Source organism: Schistocerca cancellata, chromosome 5 (genome assembly GCF_023864275.1).
Source record: "Schistocerca cancellata isolate TAMUIC-IGC-003103 chromosome 5, iqSchCanc2.1, whole genome shotgun sequence".
NCBI classification, from domain to species: Eukaryota; Metazoa; Arthropoda; class Insecta; order Orthoptera; family Acrididae; genus Schistocerca; species Schistocerca cancellata.
In genome coordinates, this window is record NC_064630.1 from 350,718,873 (window position 1) to 350,743,577 (window position 24,705).

The window sequence follows — 24,705 nt, forward strand, 5'->3', positions numbered from 1 at the left end:
CACAATCAGATGCTTAAACATCTCTCGTCTGACTACAAGCAACATCTCCTCATGATCTTCAACCGGATCTGGTGCAATGGCGTCTTTCCACCACAATGGCAGGAGATCACGATCATTCCAGTGCTCAAACTCAGCCAAAACCCGCTTGATGTGGATAGCTACCAGCCCATCAGCCTCATCAACTTTCTTTGTAAGCTGCTGGAACGTATGGTGTGTCAGCGATTGGGTTGGTCCTGGAATCACTTGACCTACTAGCCCCATGTCAGGGCAGCTTCCGCCAGGGTCGCTCTACCACTGATAATCTTGTTTTCCTCAAGTCTGCCATCCAAACAGCCTTTTCCAGATGCCAGCATCTGGTTGCCATCTTTTTTGACTTACATAAAGCATACAACACAACCTAGCGGCATCATATTCTTGCCACATTGTATGAGGCTTGCTCCTGACTTTTAACCAAAATATCCTGTCGGTCCGTACTTTCTGTGTCAAAGTTGTAGCCTACCATAGTTCCTCCCCCCCCCCCCCCCCCCTGCCGTATTCAGGATAATGGCACTCTGCAGGGCCCCATATTGAGTTTATCTCTCTTTTTTAGTGGCTATTAATGGTCTAGCAGCAGCTGTAGAGCCTTTGGTCTCACCTTATCTGTAGGCGGAAGACTTTTGCATTTCATACTGGTGTTGCTGAGCGGCATCTACAGGGAGCCATTCATTAGGTGCAGTCATGGGCTCTAGCCCACAGGTTCCAGTTTTCTGCCACGAAGTCGAGTGTCGTACATTTCTGTCAATGTCACATTATTGATCCAGAACCAGAACTTTACCTTAATGATGATCCACTCACTGTAGTGGAGACAAATCGATTCTTAAGACTGGTTTTCAATGCCCGATTGACTTGGCTACCTCACCTTCATCAGCTTAAGCGGAAGTAGTGGTAGCACCTCAATGCTCTCCACTGCCTGAGTAACACCAACTGGGGTGCAGATAGCTCTACGCTGCTGCAGCTCTACAGAGCCCTTGTTCAATCCCACCTTGTCTATGGGAGTCGGGTTTACGGTTCGGTGGCACCATCAGCATTACGTTTACTCGACCCAGTGCACCACTGAGGCATTCGCCTAGCGACGGGAGCTTTTAGAATGAGTCCAGTGACCAGTGTGCTGGTTGAGGCTGGAGTCCCTCTGTTGGAGGTCAGGCGTGCACAACTGCTCACCCGTTACATTGCACATGTTTGTAGTTCTGTGCATCCGAATTACCATCTCCCTTCCCAACCACGGTGGTTAATCTCCCGCATCGGCGGCTGAGGTCGGGGCTTAAGATTGTGGTTCACGTCTGGTCCCTTTTGTCTGAACTGGAGTCCTTCCCGTTACCAGCTCTCCTCGAGGCTCGAGGTCGATTCACATACCCCTCCATGGTGTACACCTGGGCTGCAGATTTTTCTGGACATTTTGCATTGCCCTAAGGACTCCATTAACCCTGCAGCTCTCCACTATCACTTTCTCTCAATTCTCAACTTGAACTGGGGCTATGAAGTGGTTTACACTGGCAGCTGGATGGCTGTTGGTCACATGGGCTTTGCGTATGTTCATGGAGGACATACTGAACAGCACTCCTTGTCAGATGGCTGCAGTGTTTTCACTGCAGAGCTGGCAGCCATATCTCGTGCTCTTGGGCACATCCGCTCATGCCCTGGCAAGTCATTTCTCCTGTGTACTGACTCTTTGAGCAGCCTACAAGCTATCGACCAGTGCTCCCCTCCCCATCCTTTGGTAGCGTCCATTCAGGAGTCCATCTATGCCCTGGAACAGTCCCGTCATTCAGGGGTGTTTGTGTGGACCCCAGGACGTGTCGGAATCCCAGGCAACGAACTTGCCAACAGGCTGGCCAAATAGGTTACACGGAAACCATCTCCAAAACTGTCCTGCGTTCTGTCTTATACTGCAGGGTTTTTTGGCTTTGGGAGACATAATGGCATAACAGTAAGCACAACAAAGTGCATGTTATTAAGAAGACTATGAATGTGTGGAAGTCTTCCATGCAGTCCTCTCGCAGGGAACCAGTTGTCCTCTGCTGGCTCCGCATTGGCCATACATGTGTGGTTACCTTCTCTCTGAGGAGGACACACCTCGGCGTCACTGTGGCTCACAAATGATGTTCGTCCAACTCTTGCTGGGCTGCCCACTTTTAGCTGCTGGATCTCTAAGGTGCATGTTGTTGCCTGCAAGGGCTTTATGGTTAGAACTGAATACTTAATTCTAAGTTGACATAGCAGCTTAAACTTTGCATTATATGGAACTGGGGACCTAGAAATAAAGGAGAGGCTTTGTCCCCACTGTAGCCTTTGGTGTTGGGGGACAATGCCTCAACAGCAGCTTTAGTTTTATGTTTCATTCGTGAGGGTGGGTTTTATCATGTGATCTAAGTTTCAGCACATGTCCTTTGTCCCTCTGTGATCTCAACCCTAGTGCTTTTAGGATGGAGGTTTTTAATGTGTTGCAGAGTGGATGGCTTCTCCTTTTTATTCTCATGCTCAGCCAGCCATGGTAATATGTTCTCCTGTTTTGATCTCTTCTGCATGTTTCTTGTGTCCCTCTGTGCTTTTCTTGTCAGATTTTGTCCATTTTAGTGTTCGTTGCCCTTCTGTCATTCATGTGGTTTTCTCCTTTCGCCCAGCTGTATTTTGTATGTCTTGAGTATTTTACTCCCACCCTTGTCGAATGATTTTAATCAGAATGAGGGACCGATGACCTAGTAGTTTGGTCCCGCCCCCTCTCTTTTAAACCAACAACCAACAATTTACTTTCGGTGCTGTCACTAATGTTTTGTAGTTCAGTTTCTTTATGATTTGATGAAATGTACTGACTTCCATTTTTAGTCGCATTTGGTCCTTGCCAACTACAGAAGTGTACTGCCTAATTTTCTTCTGGAAGAATGTGTTAATGACAAACAACTTGTTCCTCCCGGTAGATGATATAACTTGTGATCTGCTATTTCCGATACCACATCCAGTGATTGCCACTGCAGAATTTATCTTTAATTTTTATCCTAATTTCGTATTAACATGCCACGTTATCACCTTTGGTGTGCCTAATTAGCTTCTATAAAACTCTTTACAGGGCTTTTGCCTCTACATCACACTGTGAGCACACGTGCATCACCTTTGACGTTAGTGGAATATTTTTTTATTCATTTTCATAAAAATTCTTGTTATTTTATTTAATATTTCTTCGGCATCTTTAATATTGTTTTTAATTTCCATGTTTATAATAGAAGCTTCACCTGAATTTCCTCCCAACTCTGTTCCATCATGCAAAATACAAGCTCTGGTTTTAATTTTATTCACTCTTCATATTTTCCCAGCACTTTTGATAACCTTACTATATCCCATTTGATTTTATTCAACTCTTCTGACTCATCTAACATGCCTCCATGTTATATAGTTTAGCACATTATTGTCCTCAAATAAAAAGTAGTAGAATCTTTTGGATCTCTAAGGTGCATGTTGTTGTCTACAAGGAATTTATGGTTAGAACTGAATACTTAATTCTAAGTTGACATAGCAGTTTAAACCTTGTATTGCATGGAACTGGGGACCTAGAAATAATGGAGAGGCTTTGTCCCCACTGTAGCCTGCAGTGGTAAACAAACCCACAACAGGCTACAGCAGTCTACTCACCCCACCGCCGCCCCACACCGGACCCAGGGTTATTGTGCAGTTTGGCCCCCAGTGGAATGTCTCTCACCCTCACACCAGACGAGTGTAACCCCAATGTTTGCATGGTAGAGTGATTGTGGTGTACACGTTTGTGGAGAAAGTGTTCACTCAGCAATCGCCAACATAGTGTAACTGAGACGGAATAAGGGGAACCAGCCCGCATTTGCCGAGGCAATGGAAAACCACCTTAAAAACCATTCTCAGACTGGCCAGTACACCGGCCCTCAACACTAATCCACCAGGCAGATTTGTGCTGGGGTCCGGCATGCCTTCCCACCCAGAAACCAGTGTGTTAGACCGCACGGCTAACCGGGCGGGCTAACTTAAACCTTACAGAAACATCTGAAGCTCATAGCACATGTTCGAAGTCATAACCACCAGTCTGTGACTGCATTTGAATAAAACATACAATTTGTCACACTGTTGCTAACAAGTTCCTATTTAGTTTCTCATGCGCCATTTCCTTCCTGTAACACTAAAGTAATGAGTCTTTGTAATAATGATTGCCATTGGTTACCTGTTACTCAGATCCATAATTATTTTGTACAGTTCACCTCCACTGGTAGGTTCAGCTTCAAGCTCTGATGTTCGTGAACATCAATATTGAAGCGAGATTGTACACTGCCATCTGAAAATCACATCCTGTCACAGACAGCAACTTGCAGATTCAACAACAAATGTGGCTGCACATACTGCATGATCACCAGATAACGTGCACCACTGAAATGGGGTAGTATCAGATATTGTCTTATAACTTGATACTGGACAGCTCCAGTCCACAAGTTTATAATAATTGATGGTTATCTGAGATGATACGGTGTATGTATACTTGTCTCTCTGTGTGACTATTGTGTCCATAATGATTGAGAGAGGTCTTTCCCATGAAAAATACAAAGTGTGGGAAATGTAGGGCACTTCAATGACAGAACTGAACATTGCATTTAAAAGTATTTGGCCCCATTGCTTGTACACTTTATTTGTAAGAGCTGTACCTCTGGCTCCCCTAGTACTAGCCAGTGCGTGGTCTGAATTTTGCATTTCAATGTAAATTTGTCAGCACGCTTACTGACAAATTTTCTTCTTTGCGATCTAAGATCACTTCAGATTTCTTCATACCAACAATTCACTGCTGAAAACCTTGACCCATTGTGGCTTCAGCAAGTTAGTTTCTTGTAGGCTTTGATCTGTGGAACAATCTTTATTCCAGTCAGGGTGATGCCTATTGCAACTCTCTGCTCTGTAGATACATTTGGCTTGCAGTATATTAAACCCTACTGCACAATACATGGTGTAATGACTACAGCTCCATCTTAGATAACCAGTCATGAGCTATAAGTAGATGTATTCTCCATCAAACTCACATCTCGGACAACTGTCTAGTGTTCTAAAGGTAGTGCCAGAAACGTAACTGACAGATAAATGTTTGTTATGAAACAAACAGTATAAACATACATCTAACAAACATTCTCATTTAAGATGCTGTGCTTTCTGAAATATTTGTTTACAATCATTACTCACTTATTTACTTACATCAAAGTACTCAGTTCAGGATCCTCCATTGTTTGTGCAATTTCAACTCCAAAGATTTTGATCAAACTTCATATAAAAGCCATAAGAAAAAGGTATCCCAAGTCTGAAGACATTTTCCTCATGGATAGAAGAAGAAAATACATTATATGGACTTGGATCTGGAAACAGTTTATTACAATGATACAGCTCAGTTTCTACAATCATTTATGACATGTTCAACACACAAACACAGAATGTACTAGCATACCACACAAAACACACTTAAAATGTTCAAACACACTCCCATTAGTATCGATAAAAACATCACTACTCTTTTGCATTGAATCCCATGTGTGTGGATGTATTTTCAACATTTTATGTAAGCAGAAATGTCCTGTTGCGTGTTCTGTTAATCTCCCATTCCTAATGTACCATGATGAATTAGATACTTGTTTCTAACACATTTGTGTCCATGTAACATACTTTCTTCTTCCATATGGAAGGAGTGTGTCCTTCACTTTGAGCTGCACATTTTCATTTCACACTGTACAACCTGTGTGGAAAGAAAGAAAGATGGGCTCAGATAGGACAATGGTGGGCCAAGGAAATGATTGTGACACTTTCGATGGAACTAGTATTAGGCTTTCAGCTGGTATTTTAGCCTATTGATCTGGCTTGATATTGTTTGTGTCCAGAATTGCAAGTTTACCAGAGAAGATATAAAGACTGATCCAGTTTCATTCTAATATGGAAAGATTTAAATATAAATGTCTTTGTTTCTTTCTTACCATAATGTAGTCAAGTCTATAGTGTCCTGTATCCCCGTTTTTTTCTTTTTTCTTTTTTTCCCAAATATAATGTCTTCTTGGTTGGTTTTGAAATACTGTATTTATCACCAGCTTTTCTCTATGCAAAAGCCTTCGTCCTCTTAGATTTCTAACTCCTGATCTATATCTACCTGTCAGTTCATTTCCTTGTGTATTTCCCACCACACCATTCCAGTCACACAAGATAATAAGATTCTGTCTTCCACATATTGCAGAACTTAATCAATTTCACACACTACTTCTGTTCCATCGTTATGTCCAGACACAGTCATCTTGAATGACAGTGAAGTCTACTGGGCTGCCTTCAGTTCAACATTAAAACAGTGGAAAATATCAGCTCTAGAACAGCAGGAAGATTTATAAGATTTATTTATTTATTCATCCGTAGACAACTTGTGTTGTATGGATGTCGTCAACTGTATACATGGAATGAGTATATACCTAATAGTACTTCTGGTAGTACATATTTCTATGGTGCAACTTAATCGTTTGTACACAAAACAAATACACACCAATCTTAGTTACAAATAAATATAAATTTACAAATGTATTCTTGCATGGATTACACAAAACAAATACACACCAATCTTAATTAAGATAAATATAAATTTACAAAGGTACTCTTGCATGAATTGAGGTGAACACATGTCATTTACAGTATTCTTTGACGGTATAGTAACATTTATCTGCTAAATAACTTTTTGCAGCTTTCCTAAAGGCACGTATTCCAGTTTCAGCTTTGATCTCCTCTGGAAGTCTATTATACATTTTTATTCCATTAAATAATAAACTATTTTGGGTTTTTGTTTTGTTTTTTCGTATGAGATGCAAATGCTGGCAGGATCTAGTCCAGTGTTGGTGTATAGATCTGTTTTGTGTGTACTGGTCAATGTGTTTCTTTATATATGTATCACAGTCTGAAAGATGTATTCACATGGTACTGTCAAGATTCCCGTGGTTTTGAATAAATCAGTACAGTGAGCTCTCTTGCTGCTTTTTGTTATTATTCGTACAGCCCTCTTTTGCAGCTTGAAAATTGCTTGTATGTTCTGCACATTTGTACCCCAGAAGGTTATGCCATAACTAATTATTGAATGCACATATGCAAAGTATGTAGTCTTAGCACATGAACTATTACATACTGACATAATTATCCAGAGTGCATAGCAAGCAGTAGCAATTTTCTTTTCTAGTGCTGCAATATGGTCAGTCCAGTTAAGCTGTGAGTCAACATGCATTCCTAGGAATTTTGTGTTTGTGACACAATCTATAAGTTCATCTTTAACTTTTAAGCCTATGCTATTATGTTTTTTATTTATGTGGAAATTAATACTGTTTGTTTTTTTTAATATTGAGGGTTAATTTGTTGCTTACTACCCATTTGCATACATGATCGAGAGTTTCTTCAGCTTTGTCTCTCAATTTGTCTGGTGACTCATCACTGATAAGGATGCTGCTATCATCTGCAAATAGTATTGCTTCCCCGTATTTGACACTCTGGGGAAAATCATTGATATATATTAGGAAGAGTATTGGCCCTAACACACTTCCCTGAGGGACTCCTATGTTAATATGTTCTGGTTTGGAAATGTGTTTTGTCAATCTGCTGAACTTCTTTTGTGAGATCTCTACACACTGTACCCTATTTTCCAAGTACGATTGAAACCAATTATTTACTGTTCCCCTTATTCCTAGTGCCTCCACTTTGTTTAGTAGTATTTTGTGGTCTACCGTGTCAAATGATTTGCTAAGGTCAAGGAATATGCCTGTTACATGTTCACCTTCGTCAAGTGCTTCTAAGACAAAATTTGTGAAGTGAGCTACTGCTGAAACTGTGCTTCTTCCTGGCCTGAAACCAAACTGTTCTTTACACAGTAGGTTGTACTTGTTTAGGAAATCCATTAGTCTCTTTTTCATTATATTTTCTATTACCTTGGAAAAGGATGAGAGTAATGAGATGGGCCTATAGTTTTCTATATTTTCTGGATCGCCTTTCTTAAATAGAGGCAGGACTTTTGCACATTTTTAAGTATTCTGGTAAGCAGCCGGCAGTGAAAGATTCATTTATGATGTGTGCCAAAGGATGTTGTATGCTGTCAATGCAGTCCTTCAGTAAGCACACTGGCACTTCATCTAAATCTGCTGATGTTTTATTCTTTAGATTCTTCACAACCATCCTTACTTCTTCTGTAGAAGTTGGTAACAGTAACATTGAGTTAGCCATATAGTTCAATTTTTGTTCAGGCTGTTTTTTGCCAAACTTTTGCTGTAGCTTGGTAGCAACACTGCTGAAGTACTCACTTACAGTATTTACTAGTGTATTTGGGTTATGTATAATAGCACCATTATGTTTAATTTGAATGTTTACTGTTTTTAATTTATTACTGTTTGTTTCCTGTTTGGTAATAGTCCAGGTTGCTTTAATTTTATTTTCTGCCTTTTCTATAATACTGTCATTGTGGGCTTTTTTGCATCTCGTAATACTCTTCTGTATATTCTTTTGTATGTGTGGTAGTAGTTTAGGAAACCAGGATCACTATGGTAGTTTTATAACCTGTTCAGTTGTTTGAGTGTTGCAGAGGATTTCCTTAAATTTTTGGTCACCCAGGTATTTCTTTTGTGTGAGTGTACTGCAGTTTGCACCTTTGGGAATGCTTCATCAAATCTGAGTTTAAATAGTGACATGAATTTAGCAAATTTCTTATTTACACTAGTTTCAGCATACAGTTCTTCCCAAGTTATACTGTTTATTTGCTTGGCAAATTGTGATCTGTTTGGTTTGGAGAAAACTCTTCTGTATGTGTATGTTTTAGTTGTATTGTCTATATTTATGTTTAATTTTAGGATTTGACAGGAGTGATCAGAAAGGCCAAGGTTATCTACAATAATTACACAACTTTCTTTATCTATGTCTGTGATCAATTGTTGATGATGAGTTTTTGGCTATCCTCGTGGCTCTGTTAACTAATGGTGATAACTTATAACAGTGCAATATATTCAAGAATGAGTTACAGAATCTATCTGGGTTTTGTGTGTTTATATTTAAGTCTCAACAAATGAGAAACCTTCCCTTTAGGATTCGAAGCCATGTCTAGAATCTGGATTAGTTTTGCAGTGAAAGTATCTATATCACCACTGGGTGAACGGTAAATACATATTATAGTTAACCTTTGTGCCTCATCTGCCTTGCTTATCTCTATGGCTGATATTTCTGTGTTTTTTTCCTCACTTACAGAATTAATATCATTTCTAATTTTATAGGCAATTCCTTGCTTAACATATATACATGATCCACCACCTCTAATGGTGGTTCTACTATAATGACATGCTAGTATATATGAGTTTAAATTTATTAATGTTATTTCAGTTCCTCTACACAAATGTTCAGTAATGCATGTGACTGAACTGTTTAAAGTTTGTAGTTCCACTTCTAATTGTTGCACTTTGTTTCTGACAGTTTGTATATTTTGATGAAAGACTGAGAAACGAGCACAGCTTACCTTGCCTGTATCTTTTGTTGGCATTTTGTTGACAGTGACTGATGCTTTGCGCCGGTTTGTCCCAGTTTTTTTCTCCTCTTGGTGCTGAACCATAAAAAATCCTCCTTTGGAGTGATGTACTTTCTTGTCCTCTGGCTCCTTCTGATGGGGTGTGGTTTAGCTGGTGGCTTCTCCATTGGTACTGTCGTTTGTGGTTTTACTGCTGTTGTTGGCTTTGCTGTTGTCTGTCCCACTGTTGCTGTGTCTCCTGTTCTTATTGTTGTTGTTGTTGTTGGTGGTGGTGGTGGTGGTGTGGTGGTGGTGGTGGTGGTGGTGGTGGTGGTGGTGAAGGTTCTGCTGATGTCAGTTCTGCTGCTGACGAGATGACTGCCTTTGTTGATTTTTCTTGTATTGTGGAATGTTCTATTACGGATAGTGGTATAACAGCTGTTTTTGTGTTGAAGGTGTTTTGAAGTAGTTTTAATTCCTTCATTATCATGTTCGCCAGATATTCTTTCCCAATACTGTTTAAGTGTAGTCCATGTCATGTATGGAATCTACGACCTATATTTTTTATATTAACACATTTAACATTTTTAAAACGTCTACAGATTTTGGCAAACTGATAGTTGGCTTTTTGTATTTCTGTATTTACACATGATTGGTTATCCAGATCGTGCCGATGTGGTGTATTCACGATTATCACGTTTGTATGTGTGAGGTTCTTCAGACACTGTTTAAGATAACGTGTAGCATTTGCAGTTTCATTTTTATATACATTGTTTGAACCTCCGATGGGTATTACACAGTCTTTATCGTGTAGATTTTTAACCTCTCTAGATTCAGTCATTTTTATTATTTCCGCTAGTGGGGCTCCCAGTTTTACTATGCTACACAAACTTCTATTAGTTTTCTCTTTAATTTTCTTTGCGAGTCCACGGCCATGACTATCTGAAAGCATGAGTATTTTATTATGCGAGTTATCTGTTACAATGTTTTTCGTTTGAGTGTCTGTCTGTATCGGTATTTTGTGACGTACTTCAAGGTCATTTTGTACCAGTATTGTCTCATGAAGGTCATACGACACTTTATCACTGTTTCGAGATTTTTTGATGTGTTTAGACTGTTCACTGGTGGTTTTGGGCCTACTATCTTGAATGTTTTTCTTCCCAAGCGACTCGTAACGGCTCGTTTTACCCTCGCTGTCTACAATTGCGAGTACTTCAAACGAATTTTCATGCACGAAATTAATGTTGCGGTCATTGTTCACATGATAAGGGTCATTTGACCCCTAATGAGATACGCATTAAAAATCCACAATATGATCAAAGTTAGATCTACATATTTTCCATTCATCTACCCAGAAAAGTGACATATTTCTAAAGTTGATTACATTTCTCTATTTATTTCACTTCTTTGTTCAGAAACATCTGATTGCAAATAATATATTGTCCAAGTCACAGTTTGGATTTCTTAAGGGTTCTGATAAAGAGAAAGCTATTTACACTTACAGTGAGAATGTACTTAATTCATTAGATAATATATTAGAGGCTACTGCCATTTTCTGTGACTGTCAAAAGCCTCTGATTGTGTGAACCACAGCATTCTTTGAAATAAATTAGAATATTATGGTGTCACCAGCAATGCTGCGAAATCATCTCATTTTTTAGGTCTATGGAACAAAAGCTAATGTAATCTAATCTTATTAAAATAAAGCCTAACAGGAAACAAAGGGTGTCATTGCAACACACCTGTGCAGCAGGCAGTCAGTCAGTCTGCATCTGATTGTGGTTTAATTACATGTAGTGTTCCTCAAGGTTCCATCTTCAGCCCATTGCTTTTTCTTGTGTACATTAATGATCTCTCATCTGTTACATTGCCAGATGCTAAGTTTGCTTTGTTTGCAGATGATGCAACTCCTCCTACTCTGTAGGTGAATATCTTCAGAGACTGTTAAACCAGCTTAAGTAAAAATGTCTGTCTGATTTCATTTTGACAGCACTTGGTCACAATAATCAAGATTAGGTATTTTGTGTATGTTAAATTTATTAATAGTACAGAACAATGTTATATTCTGACAGCATGTTAATTCTGTAAATATTAGCTGTTCCAGTTTACTGCATTGTATTTACCTATTTCGACAATCTCCTAACAAATGATCAGGATAGTAAGTATTATATTCAAATGTTTTATGTTATACTTCCTGACATATTCCACACGAATGAGAATCATCTCATTTTTTGGGTCTATGGAACAAAAGCTAATGTAATCTAATCTTATTAAAATAAAGCCTTTGAACGGTGATGTTTGAACACATTTTAAGAAGACATGTTCCTTTGCTTGTTTCAATCAGGTTCTGCTGCTGTTTCTTGGTTCTATTATATTTCATGTTCCTGTCTTGCTCTTTGTTGTTTCCTGCTCAGGAGCTCATTTACCAGTTGAAGAATAACGCTTTCCCTTCAGATTATTTTTGGTGATCGAATTGTAGATCGTCCATGCATTTATTGCTGCCATGTCTAGGATACTGTAAAATACATGCACTGACCAGCTCTTGCAAGCAACAACAGTGGAATATTGTGAACTATAATGTCCACACCATAATTTGTGCTGTTATAGACGGTAAGTCTGGGGGTTCTTCTTTCCTTCTTATCTCGCTGCTGCTTCAGGACGTACTGTGCTGAGAATAATGATATGCTTATTCTCCTTGTTTTTCTTCATGCAGTTGGTAAGATTTCCACAGAACTTTTCATTGTTCTGACTGACAGTATTTTCTTCTGTTGAAGTTTATTGGCACAATGAGGAGATGCGAGTGAGTTTCTATTGGTATGTTCCTTCCTTGGTCTAGAAATGCTTCCACAAGGAATAAAATTATATACTCTCCCTGTGACTAGTCGGACTTCCTTCTTGCTCAGGTACAGCAAGGCACTGCAAATGCACTTGGATGCCAAGCATGTAGCTGGGCAATTTCATCTCAAATTACACAGGACATGTCAATTCATGATCATGTATTTCTATGGAAAAAGTATAGACCTCTATATCATGCGTTAAAAAGTACAATATTTTCATTTTCTCTTGGTTTTTGTAAATGGGACAGTCCTTTGAAAAATGTATATTCTGTAAATAACTCTTAGAACAGTAGAAAACTAAAAAAAGTAGACGATAAGAAGACTTAAATTTTTTCTGTTTAAATTTCTTTTTTATAATTCGGAAAGTCACAGAATTCCAACTTTATTGTTATATTACCAGATACAACTGATATAAATATAAACAATATCTTCTCTGCTCCAGCTATCTGTATTACATAAATAGTTATTACTAAAAATTTAAAAATCACTTTCTCATGAGTTTTTATGAATTACGAGGTGGAATCTAAAATTTTCGGGACTGGTGCTACCATCTGGAAAGTAGGAGTAGTAGATCTTTGCACCGCTAGGTGGCATGACCTGCATATCTGATGAATCAATGTGCGGAGTGGCATGCAGCTGGGAGGACGTGTTGCGTGTCCACAGTGATTTCCGTAATATTTTGTGTTTGGTGTGTGGCGATTTTATGACGGATCTGCGAACAGGATGGACGTTCGTCAGACTGCGTCTGATGATCCAACCTTCTTGTCATGGGTTATCACCAGCGACGAGAGCTGGATTTATGGTTATGACCCAGAGACAAAGCAACAATCATCCCAGTGGAAGAGACCGGGCTTCCCAAGACCCAAAAAAGTGAGACAGATGCCCAAACTTCGGCGCCAATGTAACTGGCTGCTGCATCACAACAACGCACCCTGTCACATGTCCTTACTCACCAGGACCTTTTTGGCAAAAAACAACATGGCAGTTATACCTCACCCACCGTACTCACCAGATTTGGCACCTTGCGGCTTCGCGCTATTCCCAAAATTGAAACTCAAGTTGAATGGCCACCTATACTGAGAAGCTACAATTGCTAATACTGATACCAAGTAGCTGCCCCAAGCTGCAGGTACAGAAATGCATACTGATTTCCTCAAATTATTTAATTTTGAAAGCTTGTAAAATACAAAATGAAAAAGGTATTTGGACATCCCAGATTCTTACTGCGGATATCCATTTCAAGATCTGCTTAATGTTGCCAAATGGTGAAAAAGTTAAAAAGGTGAAAACATATATGACAAGATGAGTTAGAGAATATCATCTCCTAATAAAAATGAGAACCTAAATTTTAACTGGCCTCACAAAATTCTACTACTTATGACTAAAATGGGTAAAATACCAACCAGTGAAGAAAGTATGCAAATGTATTCACTGCACTAATTGGAAACCGAATTGTTTAGTCATAAGTAGTGTAGCACGGAAGAAGCACACAGAGATGGACATGATGATATCGTATGTGTAAAGAGCTGCAAGATAAATGGTGGTTGCAGGTGCGTGGAGTGTGTCCTGGTGCTGAAGGGATGACTGTTGAAGCATTACACCTTCAGGATTCTGACAATGATGTAACCTATGCACTGTGGGAGGGAGGAGAGTTGGTGAAGAAGACAGTGGAGCTAGGGAAATTTGTTACAGAGGTTAGGCATTGGGTCATGAAAGGAGTAGCTCATCGTATCTACAATATTCTGAGATAGGCCATAGCAGAAGTAAAATCAGCCACATCCCAGAATACTGAAACATTATTTCTTCAATTCAACTTCTCCGAGAACTGGTGTGTTGCTTTGCAGAGTGAAGTTCAAAACTACCACTGGCTCACATCACAAGTTTACTGTCTTGCAATTGTCAGTGATGATATAATTCATGACAGTGCACTGCATTCCATGCTGTGAGCATGGTAACTGATGACATACCATCTAGAGGTTATAGATTTCCTAAACATAAGTATGTGACTGATGGTGCAGTGTCTCGTTTTAAAAACTGCCTTCAGCTTTATAAGCTTGGAAAACTCTGTACAGGAATTAAGAAAAGTGGGTATTTTCAGCAACAGGTCATGGAAAAAATGCATGTGCAGGGTAGGAGGTCATTGTAAACATCTAGCAACAAGATTTACTCTGCAGAATGAAACTGTTGATGCTGTAGGGGATGCTATTGGATTTGTACAGACCATATCAAAATTACTACAAAACACAAAACTCTTTCTTCTAAATGAAAGTACTTGAGGGAATTCAGATTTTAAAAAAAGAAGAGTGGGCAGCTGTGAAGCCAGTGGTGGGAACTGAGTCAAGTCACAGCTGGGTTGCATCCCAGAGTGGTATATACATTGCAAGAACAGTTCCCCAAGAAATGCTGCCTGTTTCTGTTCGTGAAATGCAGAGACCTCAGTACACTTTAGAAAACTTTTGCGAGCCACTTCATTCCTTGTGAACTTGAAACATTAACGTTCACTTAGGTGAGACAGGTGGTGGGCCCAACTACACTTGATCCATCAGTAGCCCAACTAAGTGACAGTCACGGACCGACAGACCAAACAACTTGCTAGCCACCAATCGGTACATAAAAAACTCAAAGACCAAACTGTTACGGACGTGATTATCCACAACGAAATATGTATTAAGCTGTCAAAACTACACACCATGCTGGACAGCGACAACAGGTGAGGAGAGGACAATGCCCGAAATTACGTTAGTGGCCAGGGCAGGTAACCGGAACACTAACGGCCACAAGGCAGAAAATTCTGCTGGTGCACTTGAATTGTAGTCAACCAATATAGTTAATTCCACCGCATGGCGGCTCAATTTCACCACTACAAACACTCGGTGTTGCTCACAGAAAAAGCTCCCCAACAGCGAACCACTGAAACAAACGACACAACATAAAGGGATGTGGCTTGGGTACTTAACACACCACTCTACTTTGACGTCCTGGGTCGGTGAGCCATGAAGCTTGTAACAATCAGACAGCTCCACACACGCTCTAACACTGCGCAGGGACTGCCAGCAGGTCCAGCAGACTGCACAGCACGGAGATATCCTTCTCTGCACCAACCGACCGACTGCCCGCAGACCCCCTAGCCGGAAACTATATGCACAAGACCAAAGATGGTACATGGTGCAAATATCGATACACATCGCTGCTGCCACATGCAGGAGGAGGAAAAACCACGGCATAACCATAACAACGGCGGGAAACCAAACACAGATAGAAAGCAAAGTTCAAGGAAATGCATAGTTCAGAGGGAGCACAGCTCACCTGCTTTGCTTGGAAGTAACTGCCCATCAGCTGTAAAATTTTCACCAGGGTAGTAACAATGGAGGCAATTTTGCATGAATTTTTCAAGTTTCAGAAATACCAGCATACTTGCCAGCAGGAATGCATTCTGTTTGGTATGATTTCTCATAAAAATGGAGGAATCTACTATGTTCGTTGTATCTTCGTGTTGTCATTTTATCCCTGATAAAAGATATGGTCCAAACAGTGTTCATTTCATTCTGAGAATTAACTGTGTGTTCTGTTTCATATACAACTTTAATAACCCAAAAGAAGTCAGAAGACACTGAAGACTGAGTCATTTAATTTGTGACAGGCATATGCAGTAGAGTCTCTTGTTCACGATGTTCAAAGTTTCCTTCCAGGCAATAGCATGTTATTGATCTTCCATTCTGTTCTGTCTCAAGCTGCTATTTTTGCTGTTGTGCTAGCTGGCTCCTGATACTGTTGTGGAAAGAACTGAGATGTGGGAGTCACTGACCATAACACCTCCTATCATTATCAGTTATCTGTGGCACAAAATTACAATCTGATAAGCCATTTTCTGATTATGTATATCAGTTCTACAGAATGTGCAATATATCTTCTATAGTGTGACCAAATTGATCAAATATAACTGACAATGTTTGCTATAGGTACATAAAACCACTCACTGATGAGGCAAGTAGTACACGCTAACGACTGAAAAGCTACGTTACCTTGTCCAGAGTGGAAACCTTTCAGACAATGCATATATAATTCAAGACAGTGCGATTGTTAACCAAAACAAACGGAACTCGAATACCTTTGCGTTTATGAAAACACCATCATCATTATTAGTGTTCTGCCAAAAGGCAGGTTTTCACACGGTAGTTCTCCAGGCTGTCCGGTCTTCTGCCATCCTCTTCAGGTCCGCATAATATCCTTTTCCCTTTATGTCATCTATCGTCTTGTATCTCCTTCTTCTCCCACAAACCAGTCCTTCCAAAGAATCTGCTAGCAAGCACTCCCTTCTCAATGAATGTCCCAACCAGTTCTTTTTCCTTTCTCTTACAACCTTCAGCAGACCTCTTATCTCACCAAGCCTTTCCAATACTCTTTCATTACTCACTCTTTCCATCCAGTTTGTTCTCTCCATTCTCCTCCACATCCTCATATGCTTGTAACCTTTTTTCATCCTCTCATCTTAACATTCATGTTTCTGTTGCATATAGTGCCACACACCAGATAAAACATTTGCCAAGCCTTTTCCTTAGACTTTCATCTAATTTGCCACATAATTCTCCTCTTTCTGTTGAATGCCTCCTTTGCTATGGCAATTCGAGTTTTCACCTCCTGGTGACATCTCAAGTCTTCAGTTACTGTGCTTCCAAGATATTTAAATACACTTACTTGGCTAATGGTAGATTGTCCTATTTTAATATTGAACAGTCTGCATCTTGCACTGATGACTACACTCTTTGTTTTTGCTGTGTTGATTTGCATCCCATTTTCCACACAAGCTTAATTCAGATGCTCCAGCATGTTATTCACTGTTTGCTCACTCACTGCACTAATACCATGTCATCAGCAAATCTTATACATTTTATTCTCTTTCCACCAATACATATTCCTCTATTCCCATCGAAGCCTGTCGCAATAATCTCTTTGAGGCATGTGTTAAACAACAGCGAGGAAAGGCAACAGCATTGTCTAACATGTCATCCAATGCTACTTCTTTCCAACATTCCATTTCCAATCCTTATCCTTACTTTCTGGTGCAAATATAGATTTTGTATCAGTCATCTCACTTTCCAATATACTCCTTTCCTCTTCAAAATATCCATCAGCTTGTTCCACTGAAATGTCATAAGCCTTTTCTAAATCTATAAAACAGCAAAGATTTCTCTACCTTTTTCCATATATCTTTCCCCTATAGTTCTTAACAGACCCATAGCATCTCTTGTTCCTTTTCTGCTTCTAAACCCAAACTGTTCCTCTGAAATCCCTCTATCCAGTTTGCCATATAACCTTCTATTCAACACTCTCAGCAACACTTTAGCTGCATGACAAATTAGATTGTGGTTCTATGCTCTTCACATTTTTTAGTGTTTCTCTTTTCCTCTGTTGCTATCATAACTATTTGCAAGGAAATCCTCACGCCATTCCCCTTTGTCATATATCTCATTATAGAGGTATACTACTTCTTTTCTTGCCTAGTTTCCCAGACTCTTCAACAGTTCTACTGGCAAATCATCAATTCCACATGCCTTCCTATTTTTCATCTCCTTCAGTGCCTTTTCTGCTTCTGCTTCCAAGATGGTGAATCCATTTCCATCTTCCGGCACATATTGCTCTTCTGCAACCTTAATTTTGCTTTTTATTTCATCCCCCTTACACACGACATTCAATATATTCTTGCCACCTTTTCAAAACCTCCTGTAGTTCTTCTGCTAGAGTACCATCTGGTCTTTCTATTTCCATGTTATTCCTCTTTCTTTTACGTTCAAAAACTACCTCACTAGCCAGTCTGTACATCATTTCATACTTTCTCTCTTTCTCCACTTTTGCTATTTCGTCGCATTTCTGTTTCATCAATTTTATCCTTACTCCTTCAGTTTCTCTTCTTAATTCATTATTCAGTTTCCTGTACCTCTTTTGGCCTTCTTCAGTTTCTACATTTTTCAACTTTCCCCACTCTTCCATCTTTTTCAACATGTTTTCTGTTATCCATTCTTTCCTGGTACTTTGGGATCCTCTAATTCCTAATACTTCTTTGGCAAAGTCCATGAGTCCTTCCCTCATTTTTAACCATTTGTCATTAACACTTTCATCAACACTACCTCTTTCTCAGTTTTCCATAAATCTGTTTTCCAAATCTAATGCCTTTCCTATCTCTTTGAGTCTTTCTATGTTTAGTCTTTCTTTTGCTTTACCTCTCCAGACTTTTTTCAGCTTCACTTGTGTTTCACCCACTACTAGGTTGTGGTCTGAATTTATATCAGCTCCTGGATAAACTTTGTTATTTTTTCAAACAGTTCCTAAACCATTTTTTGTATCAGGATGTAGTCCACCTGAGATCTTTCCCTACTCAAATTTGATAACCATGTGTAACGTCTCCTTGTGTGGTGTTCAAATAATGTGTTACCCACTGCTAATGAATTTTCTTTACAGAAACTAATTAGTTGTTCACCTCCCTCATTTCTTATTCCTAATCAAAATTTTCCTACTGTATTTTCATCTCTTCCTTCACCCACCACTGCGTTCCAGTCCCCCCATGATAATAATGCACGCATTTCTATTTTCTTTCTCGATGAGTTCTTGTATTTTCTCGTAATATTCTTCCACTTCCTCATCTCTATGCTGGCTGGTTGGCATATATACTTTATTAACACCAGATCTTTTGAATTACCCTTCAGTTGTATCATCATAGGTCTTCCATCAATATACTGTACCTTCATTACCTTATTTTTCAGCTTTTGCCCTATCACTATTCCTACTCTGTTTTCACCACTCTTGATTTCCCCTGAGTAAAAGAACTTATGAACTCCACTTTCTATCTCCCCATCTCATTTCACACAAACTGAGGGCATCTAATCTGTTCCTTTTCATCTCCTGTTTTCCATTCTCTAGCTTTCCTGCTTGCTGTAGTGTCCTCACATTACATGTTCAATCCTTATCTTTCCTTCCTTCATTGTCCCTTTCTTCCTTTCAAATATGTCTACTCTCAATGTGTTCCCCTCCCAGAGATCCGAACGAGGGGAAGTTTTAACTCCGGAATCTTTCACATGGAGAGACATACCATGTACTGTTTGGGAATGTAGTGTGGTAGTCTCCCCTTACTTTCCATATAGGCAGTAGGTTGGCCAGCCTAAAATTAGCCGCTCACAATGAGTCAGACACTGTCTGTAGCCGCCCCTCTGGAGTACAGTTACTACTTGCACTCTTTTTGTACCGAAAAGGGTGCCTCTTCCGCCAGCTTCACGTTTTCGAAAGACTCTTTCTCCACTGTCGCTACTGTTGAGGTTTAATACATGTAACAGGAAGGAAAGGGGGAGTGATAGGCTGAGCTAAACTACTGCCAGCATAGCCCTCCAGATCCAGAGCACACAAACCTCCTCGCCCACACGGACAGCGCTACATTAAGGCAGTGTCCCCTGAGGTGGTATGAAAACACCAATACATTGTAAAGCAGTCACACCATGGGTCAGTTGACCCCTCCCATTGTTATATGTGTGTTGTTGTTGTTGTTGTGGTCTTCAGTCCTGAGACTGGTTCGATGCAGCTCTCCATGCTCCTCTATCCTGTGCAAGCTTCTTCATCTCCCAGTACTTACTGCAACCTACATCTTTCTGAATCTGCTTAGTGTCTTCATCTCTTGGTCTCCCTCTATGATTTTTACCCTCCACGCTGCCCTCCAATGCTAAATTTGTGATCCCTTGATGCCTCAGAACACGCCCTACCAACCGGTCTCGTCTTGTCAAGCTGTGCCACAAACTCCTCTTTTCCCCTATTCTATTCAATACCTCCTCATTAGTTACTTGATCTACCCATCTAATCTTCAGCATTCTTCTGTAGCACCACATTTTGAAAGCTTCTATTCTCTTCTTGTCCAAACTATTTATCGTCCATGTTTCACTTCCATACATGGCTACGCTCTATACAAATACTTTCAGAAACAACTTCCTAACACTTAAATCTATACTCGTTGCGAACAAATTTCTCTTCTTCAGAAACGCTTTCCTTGCCATTGTGTCTACATTTTATATCCTCTCTACTTCAACCATCATCAGTTACTTCACTCCCCAAATAGCAAAATTCCTTTACTACTTTAAGTGTCTCATTTCCTAATCTAATTCCCTCAGCATCACCTGACTTAATTCGACTACATTCCATGATCCTAGTTTTGCTTTTGTTGATGTTCATCTTATATCCTCCTTTCAAGACACTGTCCATTCCGTTCAACTGCTCTTCCAAGTCCTTTGCTGCCTCTGACAGAATTACAATGTCATCAGCAAACCTCAAAGTTTTTATTTCTTCTCCATGGATTTTAATACCTACTCCGAATTTTTCTTTTGTTTCCTTTACCGCTAGCTCAATATACAGATTGAATAACATCGGGGAGAGGCTACAACCCTGTCTCACTCCCTTCCCAACCACTGCTTCCCTTTTATGCCCCTCGACTCTTATAACTGCCATCTGGTTTCTGTACAAATTGTAAATAGCCTTTCGCTCCCTGTATTTTACCCCTGCCACCTTTAGAATTTGAAAGAGAGTATTCCAGTCAACATTGTCAAAAGCTTTCTCTAAGTCTACAAATGCTAGAAACGTAGGTTTGCCTTTCCTTAATCTTTCTTCTAAGATAAAACCATGGACCTTGCCGTTGGTGGGGAGGCTTGCATGCCTCAGCGATACAGATGGCCATACCGTAGGTGCAACCACAACGGAGGGGTATCTGTTGAGAGGCCAAACAAACGTGTGGTTCCTGAAGAGGGGCAGCAGCCTTTTCAGTAGTTGCAAGGGCAACAGTCTGGATGATTGACTGATCTGGCCTTGTAACACTAACCAAAACGGCCTTGCTGTGCTGGTACTGCGAACGGCTGAAAGCAAGGGGAAACTACAGCCGTAATTTTTCCAGAGGGCATGCAGCATTACTGTATGAGCATGGAGAGCTGCATCCAACCAGTCTCAGGACTGAAGACCACAACAACAACAAGGCGTAAGGTCAGTATTGCCTCACATGTTCCAACATTTCTACGGAATCCAAACTGATCTTCCCTGAGGTCGACTTCTACCAATTTTTCCATTCGTCTGTAAAGAATTTGCATTAGTATTTTGCAGGTGTGACTTATTAAACTGACAGTTCGGTAATTTTCACATCTGTCAACACCTGCTTTCTTTGGGATTGGAATTATTATATTCTTCTTGAAGTCTGAGGGTATTTCGCCTGTCTCATCAATCTTGCTCACCAGATGGTAGAGTTTTGTCATGACTGGCTCTCCCAAGGCCGTCAGTAGTTCTAATGGAATGTTGTCTACTCCCGGGGCCTTGTTTCAACTTAGATCTTTCAGTGCTCTGTCAAACTCTTCACGCAGTATCGTATCTCCCATTTCATCTTCTTCTACATCCTCTTCCATTTCCATAATATTGTCCTCAAGTACATCGCCCTTCTGTAGACCCTCTATATACTCCTTCCACCTTTCTGCTTTCCCTTCTTTGATTAGAACTGGGTTTCCATCTGACCTCTTGATATTCATACAAGTGGTTTTCTTTTCTCCAAAGGTCTCTTTAATTTTCCTGTAGACAGTATCTATCTTACCCCTAGTGAGATAAGCCTCTACATCCTTACATTTGTCCTCTAGCCATCCCTGCTTAGCAGTTTTGCACTTCCTGTCGATCTCATTTTTGAGATGTTTGTATTCATTTTTGTCTGCTTCATTTAGTGCATTTTTATTTTTTCTCCTTTCATCAATTAAATTCAATATTTCTTCTGTTACCCAAGGATTTCTATCAGCCCTCGTTTTTTTACCTACTTGATCGTCTGCTGCCTTCACTACTTCATTCCTCAAGGCTACCCATTCGTCTTCTACTGTGTTTCGTTCCCCCATTCCTGTCAATTGTTCCCTTATGCTCTCCCTGAAACTCTGTACAACCTCTGGTTCTTTCAGTTGATCCAGGTACCATCTCCTTAAATTCGCACCTTTTTGCATATTTCATGAAATTTCCACAAAATCATGAAAATTTTGCAAACTGCTGTACACTATGGTCAAGAGCAGAAGAAATGAGGAAATGTCCAGAAGTATGGTGGTAGAGTGTTGAAAACAGAACTCGTTACTGTGGGGAAAAAATTTAAAGGTGTATTTGATCCATTTTGCTGTTGTCATGTTATTTAGAATTTGCCTGTCACTACCTATGTAACAAGTAGCTTTTGACTATAATTCCCCATTCCTATGAGAGTACTACACCAACTAGAACTATATTGTTTTGCTCACTTAAGTGTGTTACAAAAAAAAGTTTCACTTGGGAATTCACCTTTATTTTCCCATTTAATGTCATCAATTCCTGACTAGTCTATTTCTAGCCTTATCTCCCATTTTATGTTCTCTACTTTACCACAAACTCCCTGTTGGCTAACATATCTTATTGCCATTTTTATATGGTTTCTTTGCTTTAATTTTGTTTGTGTCTTGGTTATGACTAATAAACACCTCTCCACCTACAGTCACTACTGAAAGTACTGCTGCTCACTTTTAGGCTAGTTTAAACAAGGTCCACGTCAAGATTCCTTTTCCCCAGTACCATCTACATCTAGGAAGAATTCCCATGGGGAGGCACCTGATGAAGGAATGAAAGAGAAAACTAGGAAAGCCACATGTGAGCTCGGATATCCAACTAGCACTAAAAATCTAGCAAAACTGAACTGTTCAGACTAGAAAGGATCATAGAGCAATAATTTTTTCAGATAAACACTGAAGCAGTAAAATCAAAAACCAAATTAGGTGCCATTGTTGTATACACCACAAATGTATATGTGCGCAGAGCAATATTCATACCCTTACTTGTGTACATTTGCATGCCTTATGTGGTGTCTTTAAATGACTACAGGCACAGTGAGTCATTTTCTTCAGTTCCATTACTTCAATCTAAACAGATTGAACCTATCTTCATTTCTCCAGTACAGATGACAGCAGAAAAAATATAATTCCCTTTTAAGATGTGCTTTGGCACAGTAAGATGAAATTTGCTATTGTGGAAAAACTGACTAAAAATTCAACTAATTCAATGTGCAAGAACTACAGTTCCATACATCTGATTACAAATTGTGACACATTCATGAGACTGTTGCTGAAATCATAAAGCAGTATCCTTAGCTGTGATATCTTCAAGATGATATGTTCACACTTTGTGCTTAAAGTTAACTGTCCATCAGTTATATTCTTTAAATCACTAGGTAGGTGGTCTAAGATTTTTATGTGCACCACTGTGGCTAAGTGAAGCATGCTTTAGGTCATTTTTGTTTATAATGTTATATTTATGAATTACACTGTTGTGTTTAAATTGCAATTAATTGCTGACAACATACTTCATAATGAAGACAAATATTGTGGCAGTATTGAGAACCATTAATGGACAAGCATTGCAGCGTGTGATAAGTTAGAAATTTGAGTTATTCATCGACCGTGTCCAGATGACCAAAGCAACCAATCATGGGAAGTGGTAAATCTGGGTTTGAGTCCCACACAAATTATCAACTTTCAACCTTGCGTTACCACAATGCCCTGTGTGGCTGGAAGTTATAAGTTTGCCCCTATCCCTACCCTTTCTTTCCTATTCTCTACTTCACATTAATTTAAGGAGCTGTCTGCAAGAGCTTCTAGAGTGAACACAGCACATTATCCTTAAAACAACCTTCTGTGTAACAACTAGTTACTTCCTCACTGACAAATTACTGCAGAACATAGTGTCATTAGTAAACGAAAAAGGAAAAGTCAGTCTACTTTTTATATTTTCATCCCCAGAATCCTATATCGTTTATGCAAAAGTTGGAGCTTTGCCATTCAAAATCTGTAACATATGACTTCCTGTTCAGTTTTCTATCAATATATACAGGTAATAATGTAGAATATTGCTTGAACAGTCCAAGGGTATACTGCTGGTTAATAGTGTCCAACGGGCACAATATTTTGGCGATCAGACATGTCGCCATAGTCAGGTGGCCTGACGATGGCGACATGTCTGATCGCTGAAACATTGTGCCTGTTGGACACTGTTAACCGGCAGTATACCCGTGGACTGTTCAAGCACCAAAAATTACGCCGGGAGAAACTGAAGAATCATGTAGATGTAGAATAGTGTTTCATTTGTTGACTTGCCCTTGGCCGTTACTTCTAATGGCGTGAGGAGGCCTTCTGCAGTACAGAATTACCATTATTATGTTGTATTTAAGCTTTGTGACAGATTTGCACACCTAGTTATTAATTTTGAAGAAATGTTATTTACATTCTCAAGTTCTGAGTTACTCACTTAGGCTTGATAAATATGAGAGAGAGAGTGAGAGAG

The 24,705-nt window shown here is 39.7% G+C and overlaps 1 protein-coding gene across 1 annotated transcript in view; it reads left to right on the forward strand.

Moving 5' to 3' along the window:
* Nucleotides 1–24,705, forward strand: part of LOC126188533 (serine/threonine-protein kinase mos) — a 116,251-nt gene that overhangs the window by 90,660 nt on the left and 886 nt on the right. The window lies entirely within an intron of this gene.